This window comes from Lissotriton vulgaris, chromosome 6 (assembly GCF_964263255.1).
Source record: "Lissotriton vulgaris chromosome 6, aLisVul1.2, whole genome shotgun sequence".
Classification (NCBI taxonomy): Eukaryota; Metazoa; Chordata; class Amphibia; order Caudata; family Salamandridae; genus Lissotriton; species Lissotriton vulgaris.
Genome location: NC_141694.1, coordinates 285,897,396 through 285,912,882, shown reverse-complemented (window position 1 = coordinate 285,912,882; position 15,487 = coordinate 285,897,396).

Sequence of the window (15,487 nt, the reverse complement as noted above, 5' to 3'; positions counted from 1 at the left end):
ATCCTTTAAAGAGAGTAATTTTCTCTTTGGATTTCCCTTCTCTTTTTGAAACTCAGGAGCAACAACATTGTTGAGGTGTCACAAGGGCTTTAAGTGGAAGCTTTTTCAATATTATATTCAAGCCATAGCTGCTGCTTATTTATGTCATGCACTAACAACCATTGACAAAGCCAACAGTCCCGACTTGTTGCAGATATGATGTTACTTGTTGTATCATATATCTGGATGCAATGACAAGAAACAGCAAAATACAAGCCGGGCAGCACACTATGCTAAGCACAGATTTTTAGCTTACGTGTTTTTAAGCCACGCCCTTAATTTCACTGGCCACGCCCCTTTGAGAGATCCCTTGTTTTTTCATCCCACTTAAAACCCTAAGTACACCTCAAGAAAGTGCAGGAAGAGTAGAGGAGCTTTACTAGCAAGATGAACTATGCCAAACGTCTTCTAAAGGAAACTTTAGCTTTATAAAACCAAAATCGCTGAAAATCCAAGAAATCATTAGAAATTCCCTCCAAAAAATAAACAAGAGCTATAATTAAGTTTATTTATGTGTGCTAAAAAGCTGTGAGTGGTGGGGGTGAGTAACGCTCCAGTGCCCTTGGTGATAGGGGTGAAAGTCTACAAGGGGAAGGGTTGGTTCAGTGGTCATCATATTGACGTTTTCAACATATCCTGATGCTCTCGAATCAGACCAAAGTCCTTCTTGTGGCCAAGGACAAATAGAGCATCCACCAGGTAATTTACAATCAATGCTGGAGCTTTGGAAGTTGAAGCAAGGAGGCTGAGAGGGCCTGGAGCTAGTGGTCCTGGGTAAGACATGTGCAGCCCCATCCGCCGTCATTCTCCTTTCTGGCTCCCAGATCTACAAATATGTCAATTGGCAAACATAGGCAGAGAACACTTTGGGTGGAGAAAGGAGACCAAAGGCACCTGTTTTCCTGGGTTGTTTCTGAAAAGCCAAATTATCTCTTGAATCCCGCCCAATTTACAGTTTACGGCTTTCATTTGCCTGTACATTCAAGATATCTTCTGGAATGCTGTGTCTAAGCATGATTGGGGTTGGTAATGCACATATTACATGTAAACAATACAACTACATAGTGGTCATTGTGGTGTGAAACTTGCCATAGCCCTGACAATATAGATGCAATGTATTTTCTTCATGACTTTACTTTTTTTGTTGTTGCTGGGAGCCCTGGAATTCTAGATTCATTTGAAGGGAAGGGCCAAGTTCAAAGGTCTTACTGCTTTTTCCGAGCAAGCTCTGCAATCACAAGGCCTGCCAGAAAATTCTGGTTGAAAGTATTTCTGAATGCTAGTCCGAACCTCTCGTCTGTTTCATAGTGTCCACGTTTTATAATTTTAAACTAGATGCATTCCGTGCAAATAAGGAATTGATAAATTTTTATTATGACCATGAGCTGATCTTGAATACGATATGGTGCATTTATGTCATTTGTAGTGACACAATGGGTCCAATTCACAGACATTTGTCTACAGGTTGTTGAGCTATTCCAATGAAAGAAATGAATTTCACCTAACGTCTAGACCTGGTTCATAACATATTTTGGGGCCAATGTACTCAAACCTCACGGAGCACAGTAACCAAAGTTGATGGGCTGCGTTGCTTGAAAAGGAAAGAGCTGGACAGTGCTATGTCTACTAGGATATGCTGCTGCTGCTGTCTCCCCCATCCTTGTGCACTTTAGGCAACCTTGTGCCACTCACACATTGTTGCAGCATAGGCTATTTTCCTTTTATATGCACCTCTTATGAAATGTGTGTAAACACATGAAAACATGACCAGAACTGTTATTTTGTAGACAGACAAATATATATGTGAACCATATTATTTCTCTCTGCTTTAAGCCCCCTAAATGTAACAGGGAATATCTGTGGTATTACCACATTAGCCATCATCCTGCTCTGGGGGGACATTGAATGGAGAGGTAACATTGCCCTCAGTACATACCTTGCCCAGTTGTTCTAATATTTTTATTAGGTGCGGTATTATCATAAAAAACAGCAGGCACTGGGGATGAAGGCCTTGATGTGTTTATTCCATGGTGGCGAGGCACGGGTACATCTCCATAACTGATAGGGGTGTAGGAAAAGGGGGGTTTCTTTAGGAAAAAGGTTTTGCCCATGGCAGAAACAAATTCAAAGTGAAAATGTGTTTTTGTCCTTTTCTTTCCTGGGCACTGCTATGGACTTTCCACCTTGATTAATATCCACAGGAGTATGCATGGAGGTCTAAGAATATTCCTGGAAAAGTACTGTTTTTACACGTTTGTTTGCATTCGCATTTAGTGGTATGTGAATCTCCAAAAAGAAGTACCTTTTCACAAATCATAGTAATAAGTCTACGATGCATAAACATTTGCATATTTTCATGACTTGTGTCCTAAATTGTGATACAGATGTAATGTAATGTCATGTGTATTTTCATAGCACCATATCACCCGTGAGAATATTCGGGTGCTCTGCAGGTCTGTGTGGCTAGCCTTGCGGGGCCTACTTGAGTAGCCAGGTCTTCAGCTTCTTGTGGAATTCAGGCAGGAACAGAAGGCCATAATTTAGAGAGGGAGGTTGTTCCATGCTTTGGTGGCGATGTGTGAGGAGGGTCACCTTCCTGACGTACTTTTGCATATGTTTGGTACATGAGCCAGTAAGAGTCCAACTGACCGCAGGTGCCTTGAGGGTTGGTGAACTGGGCATAGCTATTAAGGTAGGCTGGGCCTGTGTTGAGTAGTGATTTGTATGTGTAAGTGAGGAGCTTCAATTGTGTGCGCTCATGTTTAGGGAGCGAGTGTAGTTCCTGTGGGTGAAGTGTGAAGTGAGACCACAGTGGGAGGTTTTGGACCAGTCTGACTGCTTTGTTTTCAATGGGCTGAAGTCTTTTTGTGAGATAGTTGGTGATTCCTATGTAGATGGTGTTCTTGTAGTCTGGTTTCCTGGTAATGAGGACCTGGTTGACGGTTTTCCTGGTGTTGTTAGGAAGCCACTTGAATTTCTTTTTCAGCCTCCTCAAGGTGTGGCAACAGGCCGAGCTGATGGCGTTGACTTGGGCACACATGTCCAGCTTGATGTTGATGATGATCCAGAGACTTCTTGCTTGTGTGCCGAGGTGGGTCTCCTAGGTCCGTGGTCCACCAGGCGAAGTCCCATGGCAGGGTATCCTTTCTAAAAATTACCATTCGGTCCTGTCTGAGTTAGGCCACTGGACTTTCATTCATCTAGGTGGCTACTTCAGACAAGCATGAGTTGAATATGTTCCTGGTGTTGGATGTTTTGTCTGAGAAGGACAAAATCAGCTGTGTGTCATCAGTGTAGGTGAGCATTTCTATGTTGTGTGCACAGATGACATCTGTCAGCAGTATCATGTAGATGTTCAAAAGGGCTGGAACTCTACAAATGAGCTTTTGGGCTGCTGAAAAGTAGGGTGGAAAGTTGGCTGTTAGTGTTTTTATTGTGAGATAAGGGCATAGCTGCAGGAGGGCGTTTCCTTGAATGCCAAACTTGTGAAGTTGTCTGATCATAATAGGATGGGGCACTGTGATAAGGGCTACAGAGAGGTGGAGTAGGATGAAGGATCAGCCAGATGTTGTCTCTTTTTGCTATGAGTGCTGTTTCTGTGCTGTTCTGATTGTGTGGTGTTGAGGAGCTAGTCGTTGGTGAGGCCTTTCTGTAGACCTTGGTAGGGTAAGGAAGGAGAGAGATTGTTAGGTAGTTTGCAGGTTTGGATGGGTCTGCCGAGGGCTTCTTCAAGAGGGAGCTGAGTGCTGCTTGCTTACAGGCTGTTGGACATGTAGCTGGGTTGATGGAGGTGTTTAGAATGGGGGTGAGAGATTTGGTGATGGAGGTTGAACCTTTGTTGAAGGCATAGTAAGGCCAAGGATCAGACAGGGCCCCAGAGTGGTTGGTCTTCTTGAGGGCTGTGGTTTCCTCTGTGGTGATAGAGCTCCATGTTATTACAGCATTGCGTTGGTCTGATGCTTGAAGGCTTGCTATAAGGTGATGGAGTACAGTGGCTCGAAATTGGTATAGATTACTGTAATTTTGTTGCACTAAAAGAATGAGAGATTGTTGCACAGTTCTTGGGCTGGGGTAATGTTGCTGGTGGTTGCTGCTAGTGTGGTGAAGTTCTTGATGATAGCAAAGATGTCTTTGCTGTTGTTGGAGCTGCTATGAATGCACTCAGCTAGAGCCTTCCTTTTGGTTTCCCGGATTTGCACGGGGTAGCATCTCTGGTTGGATTTGAAGACTTCCTCGTCTGAATTTTCCTGGCTTGCTCTACATCTCCATTCCAGTTGTTTGCAATACTGATGGTCACGGAGTTCTTCCATGTACCAGTTGGACTGCTTTCACATTCGCACTGTGTGCCTACTTTTCCTGGGACCAGGATATCAGAGCAGGCAGTGATCGAGATATTGAAATTATTGATGTCACCTGATAGGTGGCCTATGTGCTCTGGGTGTGGTTTGCGGAAGGTGGCGGTCCAGCCCACCTCTGACATGGTATTCCAGTGTCGGCAGTCAGGGCTGGTCATTGTGGTTCATTTGCGGTAGGGAGTGTTGACTGAGAAGCTGATGATGGCATGGTTGGTCCAACTAGTAGGAGAGAGTGTGTGTTGATAGTGATACCAGCGAATGAGGTGAAGACGGGATCCAGGATGTATCCGGCTGCTTGGGTGGGGGCAGATATGTATTAGGTGAGTCCAAGGTTACCAAGGCTACTGAGGACTGCAGCTGAGTTGAGGTTGGTCAGGTCTTGTATGCGAAAGTTGAGGTCTTCTACAACATTGTAGGCACCAGAGAAGATGGCTAGTGGGGCGACAGAGTCAGTGATTTTGCTGATGAAGTTGGCTCAGGGTCTTGGGGTTTTGCAGATCAGAGTTCCACTCTATGTGAAATTGCCTGTGACTAGTAGTTTGAAATTGAGGTGTTCTATGTAGTCGATTCTGATTTCAGAGTTGGTGCTGGAGCTGACAGTGTCTTTGAAAATTATGGCGATTCCTCTAGTTCACAGTAAGAACCTTCCAGCATATCAGATCAATTTATTATGTTAGAGTTGAGTGTATTTTTTGCATGAGGCAGACGATTGCACAGGCAAGTAAGTATACAATCCGGAAATCATATCACCGATCCATGCAGTTGTGTGTATCTAGTTAAGTTGAAACTATACACATTAAGTGAATGATTGATTGTTGACCCACACATGATTTGAGCTTTTAGTTCTCCCTTTCCATTTTAATGGCATCATTATTTCAGCTCACATTCCAATGATGTTCAGATCTTTACCATTACCTCATTAAAATGTTTCCCCTTTGACTCACCTCAGATAGATGAAAGCCTGGGAAGATCTTGTTTGGGGGGTAACCTTTGAACTTTACTCCCCCTACTACGGCTGAGAGCCGTGTACAGTCTTCATAAGACACTCAATGGAAGGTTAGTCATGACACAGGTGTTTATAGCGCGTCAGATATGGTTTTATGAAAGTGGTTTGTAAAACGGTGTGAACCGACCCGCTTCCTATCTCAGCCTGCCACCCCTGCACACAAAAGGTTATGAGAAATGCCCATCTGTGAACCTAACACCTTCAATATGGAGCACTCCTTTCATACAGAGGCGGCAGTGCGTCTTCTATTTCTGCAGTGGCGCAGCCTATTTTATTTTCTGATTGGTGACCCCCGCTGCAGTCATAAAGTACATGAAAGGATAAATAAAATGATTTACTGGCCGGGCACAGACATGCTTGTAATCTGCAGTCACAGAGACTCCACGGCATTACATTCCTGCCCTGTAACATCATTCATTGTACTACAGAGTATATTTGTGAGGAGGAAAATAATCCACCCTGAATGAACAACAATGCGTGTGGGTGAAATAGTATCCCATATACCATGCCAGAAGGAGTCATGCACGTTGACTTTATAGGCCGTAAAGCGAGCTCGACGAGGGCACATTTAATGCCAGTCAGTGCCACAGTTTTGGGCTGACTAGTTTCTTAAATGACGGAAGGGTTGGAGCAGCGGCATTTTACAACCCTAGGGAATGGTAAATGGTTGTTTGTCACTGTAACTTTAAAGGAATGTGCTACTTTTCGTTGGAAATGTAGAAGCATTTTTGTCATCTTTAAAGCAAATAGAGAACACAATACAACTAAAACATAACGAAGCACAACAAAAAACGTAACAGAGCACAGCACAACAAAACAGTAAAAGCAGACTGCAACCCAATAATCACAGCACAACGCAGCCATAACGCAATGATATAATACAGCACAGAAACAAACAAGCACCACAACACTATCCCAACAAAATGCAACAACTATACACAAGTAGTGTTGGCTCTCATTGCCACCACCACCACCCTGCTTTCATATTAGGGTGATGAGCAGCAAGCACCGCATTACTTACCAGCAATGACATATAATAGCACCAGTGACATTTATTTTATTTTCCAGCCCGAAGTAAGCAGTAATTGGCAGATGCTTTTATTTGAATGAAAAATAAAATAGCATGCATGAAATTAAAGTATCTTCTTTATGTAATTCATTAAATGGAGATGCAGACATTTATGTTTTATCCTCAAAAATACATAAATCAAATCACTTTTTGCTGGCGAAACATCCACGATAATGATAATGGCATACCTATAAGGGATTTTTTTCATTGCTCAAAAATCTTTTGTTTCGTTATCCTTTTATCCCACTGCAAATTTACTGATTTTCTCAAGTTAAAAACTTTCTAAAGAATAGTAGTGTAAGATCCTCTACTAAATGCAACTAGGCAACAGAGGGAGACAAATAACCAGAACTCCGAACGACTGGATATAATTGGATAATAAGAGGCCTATTCACTAACAGCATTTGGTATTATGTAAAGGAGTATTACAGTTGTTCTACTCACATACGACAAATGTTATTCACAGACCTATGGCTGGAGACCTCCGCCTTTAACTCTCTTATCTTTTTGGTGCAGCAATCTCCACAAATATGACAGAGATCTCCACACACATAAATGTTTGTTGTAGTAGTAAATTTGAGATGGATCAAGAGGAGTGGCTGAAAAATGGGAATACTTACTACTAAAGGAGAGGGGTTCAAGTATTATTTAAGAAGGGGTTTAGGGAAGGACAGTGACAAAAGAGCAAGACCATTGTTATTCACAAACTACACTCCTAAAGTTACTACCACTCAAACTGTAGCAGAACAAGCTTAAATGACATCAGGCTCAGTCTTGGATTGAGACAAGCACCATGCATAACCACTGACAGGGACTGCAGCACACTCCCATAGAAAACTATGGAGGCAGGTAAAGAAAAATGCTAAAAGAATTAAGGTATTAAGTTCTGAATTGAGTTAAATATTTTTACACATATGTTAAAATTTCTGTAAGTGGTGCAGTAGTACCGCAGTACTTACAGCATTTTTTAAATAAATTAATTCATTAAAATATCTTTTGCTAAATATAGAGACTTTGTTCAACTCAATCATTCCTTTGGATGCATTTAACAAACATTGTTACGCTATATCTGAGCGTCAAACCCAGAACCAGGCATTAGTGTGGTGAAAAAAAATGTGGCAGCCTTTTTCTTTGTAAAGGCTTGTTTCAAACATGTTCTGGGACCCCCCTTTTGTCTTTGCAACCTCTAAACGAATCACCACGAAACTTTGCATTTTCAGGCAATGTAGAAAAAGCAATAGGTCTGCAAAGTTTCGTGGAGATTCTTCAAACAGTAGCAAAGCTATTAACAAAAAATCAGAGAAACATTTGTCTCTGGGAATCCTAACTATAACGACAGAGTGGCTATTACCATTCTGCTCTATACCACTGTACCATACACCATTTCAAGCCATGTACTCCACTCTATTCTTTGCCACTCTACTACACTGTGCTCTACTCCTCTGCACTCTATGACACTGCACTTTACTCTGCGCTAATGCACTCTACACCACTCTATAGTATGCCACTTTATTCTACACCACTTCACTCTACTCCAGGCCACTCTTCTCAATTTTCCAGTTTCCCACTTCCCTCTACGTCACTGAACTCTGCTATCTGCATTCTACTGTCCACACCGCACTCTACAACACTCTAATCTATGCCACTTGACTGTACACACTGTGCTCTACATCACTTCACTGTACGTTACTCTACTGTGCGCCACTCTGCTCTAGTCAGCAACATTCTACTCTACCCTGCTGAACTGTATGCTTCTGCACTCCATTTTACTCTAATGTACTCTGCACCACTATACCCTATGCCACTGCACTCTATGCCACTGAACTCCACTCTGTGCTACTGCACTCTACACCACTCTACTCTACTCTGCACTATTCTACTCCACACCACTGCACTCTAATCCACTAACCTGTCCTCTGCACCACTGTACTCTATGCCACTGCACTCTACGCCACTGTGTTCTACTCTGCACCACACTACTCTACTCCACAGAAATGTGAGAGGTGCCCTTATAACCAGTAGCGGTCGGCAGTAGGTGTTTCTATAGGGCGGTGACGTGGGCTGGAGGAGGGGTAGGGTGGGGGGAAATAATGTATGGATTACGGAGTTTTACAGGTAAGTAAACATTTAAATACATAAAACGAATTTCGTTGCGCACACTGCATCACCAAATGTGATGCAGTGCGCGCAACGAAATTCGTTTTATGTATTTAAATGTTTACTTACCTGTAAAACTCCGTAATCCATACATTATTTCCCCCCACCCTGCCCCTCCTCCTGCCCACGTCACCGCCCTATAGAAACACCTACTGCCGACCGCTACTGCTTATAACCGAAAGGGACAGAGTCAGTTGAAATCAAAAGCAAAAGAAAGTCCCCCTCGTCCCCCTCGTTCCACTTATTCTAATATTTTCAACAGAATCAAGTCTTGCACTCTCGTATTCACACTGCATTCACTCCAATATGTACACACTGAACCTTATTATTTGTAAAAAGGTCTAATTTATTGAAATATAAAAAATATATTATCATTAAAATCACAATGATGCTATATTAAAATGACACATATATTGCTCTATATTTATCATAGACTTTCTTTATGTAGAAATCTGTTATAGATAACATCAAAATTAAAACACAAGTCATACATTTCCATAGATAATTTCACTGTGGAAACACAAAAATATCACATTGAGCATAAAAATGTATCTACATATTTTCACCATAAAAATATACAAAGATATCACAAAAGAAATCTAACGTTCACTACTCCACGCCACTGAACTCTACTCAACTTCACTTTATGCCCCTGCACTCTACTGTACCCCACTTCTCTCTATGCCTCTCTACTCTATGCCACTGTAGTCTACGCCACTTCACTCTACCCCACTTCACTGTACGGCACTCTACTCTACTGTATGCCACTCTACCCTACCCCACTGCACTCTATGGCACTCTCCTCTACACCACTCTACTGTATGCCACTCTACTCTACCCCACTTCACGCTACACCACTTAACTCTATGTGTCTCTATTGTATGGCACTTTACTCTATGCCGCTCTACTCTACCCCACTTCACTGTATGCCACTCTACTCTATGGCACTATACTCTATGTCACTCTTCTCTACCCCACTTCACTCTATGCCACTATTGTACAACACTCTACTCCACTCTACTCTACCCACTTCACTGTACCACACTTCACTCTACCCATCTTCAGTCCTTATAACTTCACTCTATGCCACTATACTGTATGGCACGCTACTGTACGGCACTCCAAGCCACTCCACTCTACTCTACACCACTCTGCTCTACCTCACTTTACTGTACCCCACTTCACTCTACTCCAGTTCACTCTACCACACTTCACTGAATGCCACTCTAGTGTATGCCACTCTACTGTATGCCACTGTACTCTATGCCACTGCACTCCACACAACTCTACTATATGCCAAAGTACTCTACACCACTCTGCTGTATGCCACTCTACTCTACCCCACCTTACTCTGCCTCACTACACAATGTGAAACTCTACTGTACACCACTCTACTATATATCAAATAAGTAATACCGAAGTAAACAACATAACTATAACTAGAAACCAATTTGTACCCCAAAAAACATAGAAATTCAATGAATAAACCTTAGTTTAAAGATAAATTATAGTTTTAAAATAATGCACATTTAATTGTATAAGATAATGTGATATAACATGCTATTGTATTTGTTCTAGATGAATAATTATTTTTCAGCAATTTACACTGATATTTTACACTAAATTAATGTAATTTTTGTTTAGTGAATAATAAACTTCAATAATTGTCCCCATCATTTCTCATAAGCTGATCTTTGCCACAGTGGCATAAATCTCTACCTATGTGTGAAAGGTTACTAGTGGTAACTTTGCATTTGTAAATCCTTTTGTAGGAATCTCCACCCCCTCATTTGATGGGGTGAAGACATGTAAATCTATACGTAGGTGTACATTTGCATTCAGAGATGGTGAATAGCAACAATGTATAGAGTTACACATGGGTGTAGTAGTACATAAACGCACAAGTACATATGCAGATGGGTATATGCCTTTGTGAATAGGCCCCTAGGTATAATCAATTTGAAGAGCTTGACAATGCTGCATTGGTAATGTGCTCAATGGGTGAAACCTGCAGATCTCTAAAGCTTAGTATACTAATATTCCCATGTAATCCTACATTTTTTACCTGGCGGAAATCCTAGGAGGAATTTATCAGCTGTAAAAAACTGTCAACTGCTGGAATGAGTGTGGAAAAACCAATTCCCTCACGTTAATGCCTATTGCATACTGGGCCATTGGATGTAGGTGACAATAGAATCCTAATTTATGTGACAGGGTTGACTAAACTATGCTTCAATAAAAGAAGGATTATGTAGCAATATAATATAGATGTTTTGCCACTTATAACACTCATTAATACTGTCTGAGCAAACATTTTACATCATTTGTATCAGTGTAGCACTGAAATACAGTAACCGAAAGGTGAACATTTAACCTATACCAAGGTTTCTACCACTGTGCGACAACACGTGTAGCAGTTTGATTTTAGTTACTTTAGAACTATTGGACCTAGAAATATTTTGCTGTTAAAACTGCTCTTTATGCAGCAGAAGGTTGATTCTGCTGGAAATGTAGTAAATCATTGACTACATGGGAAACTGCGTCAGTCACAAAATCACTGAATTCCAGTGACCTTGATTACAAGGGAACCACGGTTGTGATAATTTCAGGGCACAGTCTTACCAATACCCCAAGTAACATTAGGCGTGGTGTTACCGTTTCTGAAATCCAGGTCTTTCGTAATGTGGGCCTATGAATTTTCATTCAGTTAATATTATTTTTTTTTCAGGAGAACATCGCATTAGCCACTTGCCTTTTGTTCTCCTTATCCATTAATTTTCTAATTGCCCTTCTGATTTATTTTGTGCTTGCAACTTTCTGCGTAATGCACAGGTGTACGCAGCAGATTCATGGGACAATTGTGTGTAACGGTGGAGGAAATTGCTCTGTTCAGAACACCTCACTCACTCGTACAAGATAGTTTCCTTAAGTGCAGCAGACATTTTATCCTTTAAAACTACCAATGTTGCTATTCATTTTATCATGCCCTTTCAGCATGCATTTTTTTCTACGAGTTATTAGCACCTAAATGCTACATATCTAATGCAGACCTGATCTGAGAAAATATTCGAAAAACCAAGGGCTTTTGAGTATGATTTGCCTAGATTTATGCATTATTATTTTTAACAGTTCAAAGTAAAGAAAAAAAGTTTGTGTTTAATAAGCTTTATTGAAACAAAAAGATTGATACAGTAAATAAAGGCCAAAAGCATAATTGTATACAAAGTAATGGATGAGCAAAGTATAGTAGGCAATTAAGCATAGTAGAAAGCTGTTTACGTTTTTAGGGATATTATGGGGGAAAAAAAGAGAGGAGACAAGGGAGGGAGAGACATGAGGGGAAAGAAGGGAAAGAGGATAACATTTATAAACTATAAATAAGAAATACATTTGTGCTCACAAAAAAAACCATAAGAAATAATGTACCAGTATTACTGTTTTAAAAGAAAATCCGTCAGAATCAAGAGAAGGAGGATAGAATAAAGAGGAAAGAAATCAAGGCGGTTGGAAATTTTCAGAACAGTGATGAGAAACAGCATTAATTGAAACCTTATTTAAATGAGTAGATAACGGTAACCCAAAAACATCTCTATTAACATGTGGATTGCATTAGGAGGCATAAGCAATATCTAACCTATGATATTGGCAGACAGTATTCCACCAGGATTTAATTGAAAGTTTTGACAAGCATTTCCAGTTTAACGTAATTTGTTGAAATGCTAAAGCTAACATAATATCAAACAATCCTCTTTCACAGGGGGATAGAATTATGGATTCTGATAAACTTCCCGTAAAGAGAAGGAGATTGGACATGGGAATGTTGAGCTTAAAAATGATGGATAAACAAGCCCATATTTGTGTCCAAAAAGAAATTACATGGGGGTATGAAAAAAGGTTATACGAGAGGTCTGCAGGTGAAAAGTCGCAAGACCAGCATTTCTGATTATCAGTGTGAGTGAAATAAGCGATGGAAGTATGAGAGAAATATAGTCTATGATAGAGAAAAACATTGATTGAGTAGTCGATGCAGACCTCGAAATCTTCAATGACCGAGCCCAAATCTTATTCCCTTCATCAGTAGTGCATGGAAATACTAAATTCGATTCCCAGGCCAGTTCTACTTTAGATTTAACATGATCTAAAGACGTGGAATAGAAGAATTTATAGATTAAGGAAGCTTTAGGACATAATGCCAACATTTTGAGAAGTGGGTCTTGTGCAGGCGAAGACATATCAGAAGGAAGGGAATAAAAGATATGAAGATTTATTTCCATAACAATTGAAAACCTGAGTAAAAAATAACTGGGACACTTGCATGTACTTTGAAAAGTAGGAAAAAAACAGGGAGAGGTACCATCAAACAAATCTTTGACCCAGACAATTCCCTTAGTTCTCCACGAAGACCAAAATATAGGTCTGTTGTTGATGGTAATAAGTCTGTTATGCCAAAGAGGAGAGTGTAGAAAATCATTTCTGGAGAGAGAATTTGGCTGAAAGTGAGGTATTAACAATGAGCAGGTATGTTTAAAAAGTGGGAGAGACGTACGGGTACTTTTAGCAGTAAAAGAAAGAACTTCAGTGTTCGAGAATGGAGTAAATAAACAGCGTTCGATACTGACCCATAAAGGAGTAAAATGAGAGAGTTCCGTAAGGAGCCAATGAGAAACCTGTTTTAAACAAAAAACTTTGTGATACAACCGAAAGTCTTGAAAATTTGCTCCACCTACAAGTCTCGGTTTCCTGAGGTGAAATAAAGAAATTCAGCATTTTTTGTTTTTCCATAAGAATTTGGACAGAAGAGAATCTATTTTTTTAAAGAAGGTAAGAGGAATATGGAATGGAATCATTGAAAGAAAATATAGAAGAATTGGAGTAATCATCATTTTAATGGAATCAAGACAGCCCCACCAAGAGAGAAAGAGAGGTTTCTATGAAGATAGGAGTTTGGAAATACGATCCAGAGCAACCGTCATGTTTATTTTTAACAGAATCTGTAATAGAGTTAGAAAACCACATTCCAAGATACTTGATTTTAGAACTGTTCCAATGAAAGCCGATAGAATCAAATTGTTATTTGAGACAAAATTTAGTAATTGGTAACAACTCTGTCTTGTCAGAATTAATTTTATATCCTGAGACTGCAGAAAAATCAGAGATTTCTTATAAAAGTGAATCGGCATAAGCAGATAATTTGAGATGTTGATCTCCACATGGGAAACCAAAGATAGAGGAGTTATGACGAATACGGGAGAGGAAAGGCTCTAGAGAAAGGACAAATAAAAGGAGTGATAGTGGACAACCCTGACGTACACCACGATGTAGAGAGAAGTGTTGTGAGGCTTGACCATTACGATGGTTGAAGAATAGGGTGTTGGCTGATACATAGCACACATTTGCTGTTTGTGTGCTAACTTATAGCAAATGTGTGCTATGTATCAGCCAACACCAATAATAATGACAATGAAAAATCAAATTGTGCAAAAGTTCACTTCATGATTCACGTAATATTTGTGCTTCAACAAGCCAGGAGGAGGACATTTTTCTATGTTTTCCTGCAGTGCAAGGCAGCAACAAAATCATATCTCTCCCACCGCTGGCTCACTTTTGGCTGGCTTGCCCCACAACACACACACCCTTGCACCATAGTGCAAGGTGGGTGTGTAATGTCAAGCATAGATTTTGTACTGCAAGGGCACTCTTCCAGTACAAAATATTTTGCTCAGACACAGTTAGAACGAGTTTTCCACTTTGTAAATATGCTGCACATGCAAAAGTGGAAATGTTTTGAGAAAAGAAAACTTTCTTAAACTTTGCAACCGCTTCGAGGGGTTTTTAATGTTGGTCTTTTTACAACATTGGGCTTTGCATGAAAAACGGTAGGTGGTTGCATTTGAATGCCCATGTACTACCCATAGAACGCCCCGCTGGTGTAAAGTAGCACAAAGCGCTACTTTACATTACTTTAGGGTACTTTCCAATGCAAATCCTGCCACCACTTAGCGCCGTTTTTCATCACTTTTGTGACACAAACCTGGTGCAAAGTGTTTGTAAATCTGCCCCATCTTTTTTAGCAAATTTAATTGCAGAAGGGTGTTGTCTAGTGTACAATATTTTATTTTTAGGGAGTCATATACATGTTGCTTCCATTTTTCTATGCAATTGTTTTGCGAAATGAATTGTGAAGAGTTTCAACCCAATTTATGAGCTGTAAGAAAGCATTTTATGAGGCTAATACACATCAACATTTGTTAGCCTCAAAAGGTTTGGGAGAGCGAGTTATTCATGAATTAAATATTTTTACTAAAACACTGACTAGATTGATGAGTCAGCTCAGCACCTATGTTGATATAGGTAACTCATGAACCTAGATATGTGGGTCTGTCTCTGTTTCCACCACTGATAAAGAGTAGATACATGTTGCTATGATAATTATTTCTGCTTTGATCATTATTTCTGATGCTAGGATTACTTTAATCATCTGGGGCTGCCTACCCTTATCTTGGTGAGTGAACTAAACCCCCATGTCCAGTGAGAATTTCATAAGAAGCCTTGCATTTAAAAATAACTCATGGAGGGGCACATAAGACGTGCAGTGGAAAAAGTTCTCAATAAAGATGACCGTATGATCAAACCTTGATGACCTCAAAGTGATTGAACATCAATCCAACTCGCTGAAGTTGCCAGTTTAGAAATGAATATGTAATGTCCACAATTAAAAACAAAGCACTTAAAATTCATTGTCTGCCCCTTTTGGTTCACTACGCGAGAGTTCGCAACACAACAAGCCAAGCATACCCCACCACTTACTAATAAGGAAGGGTGATGACAGTTGTCCACCAGCCAACCATCATCCAAGTGGTA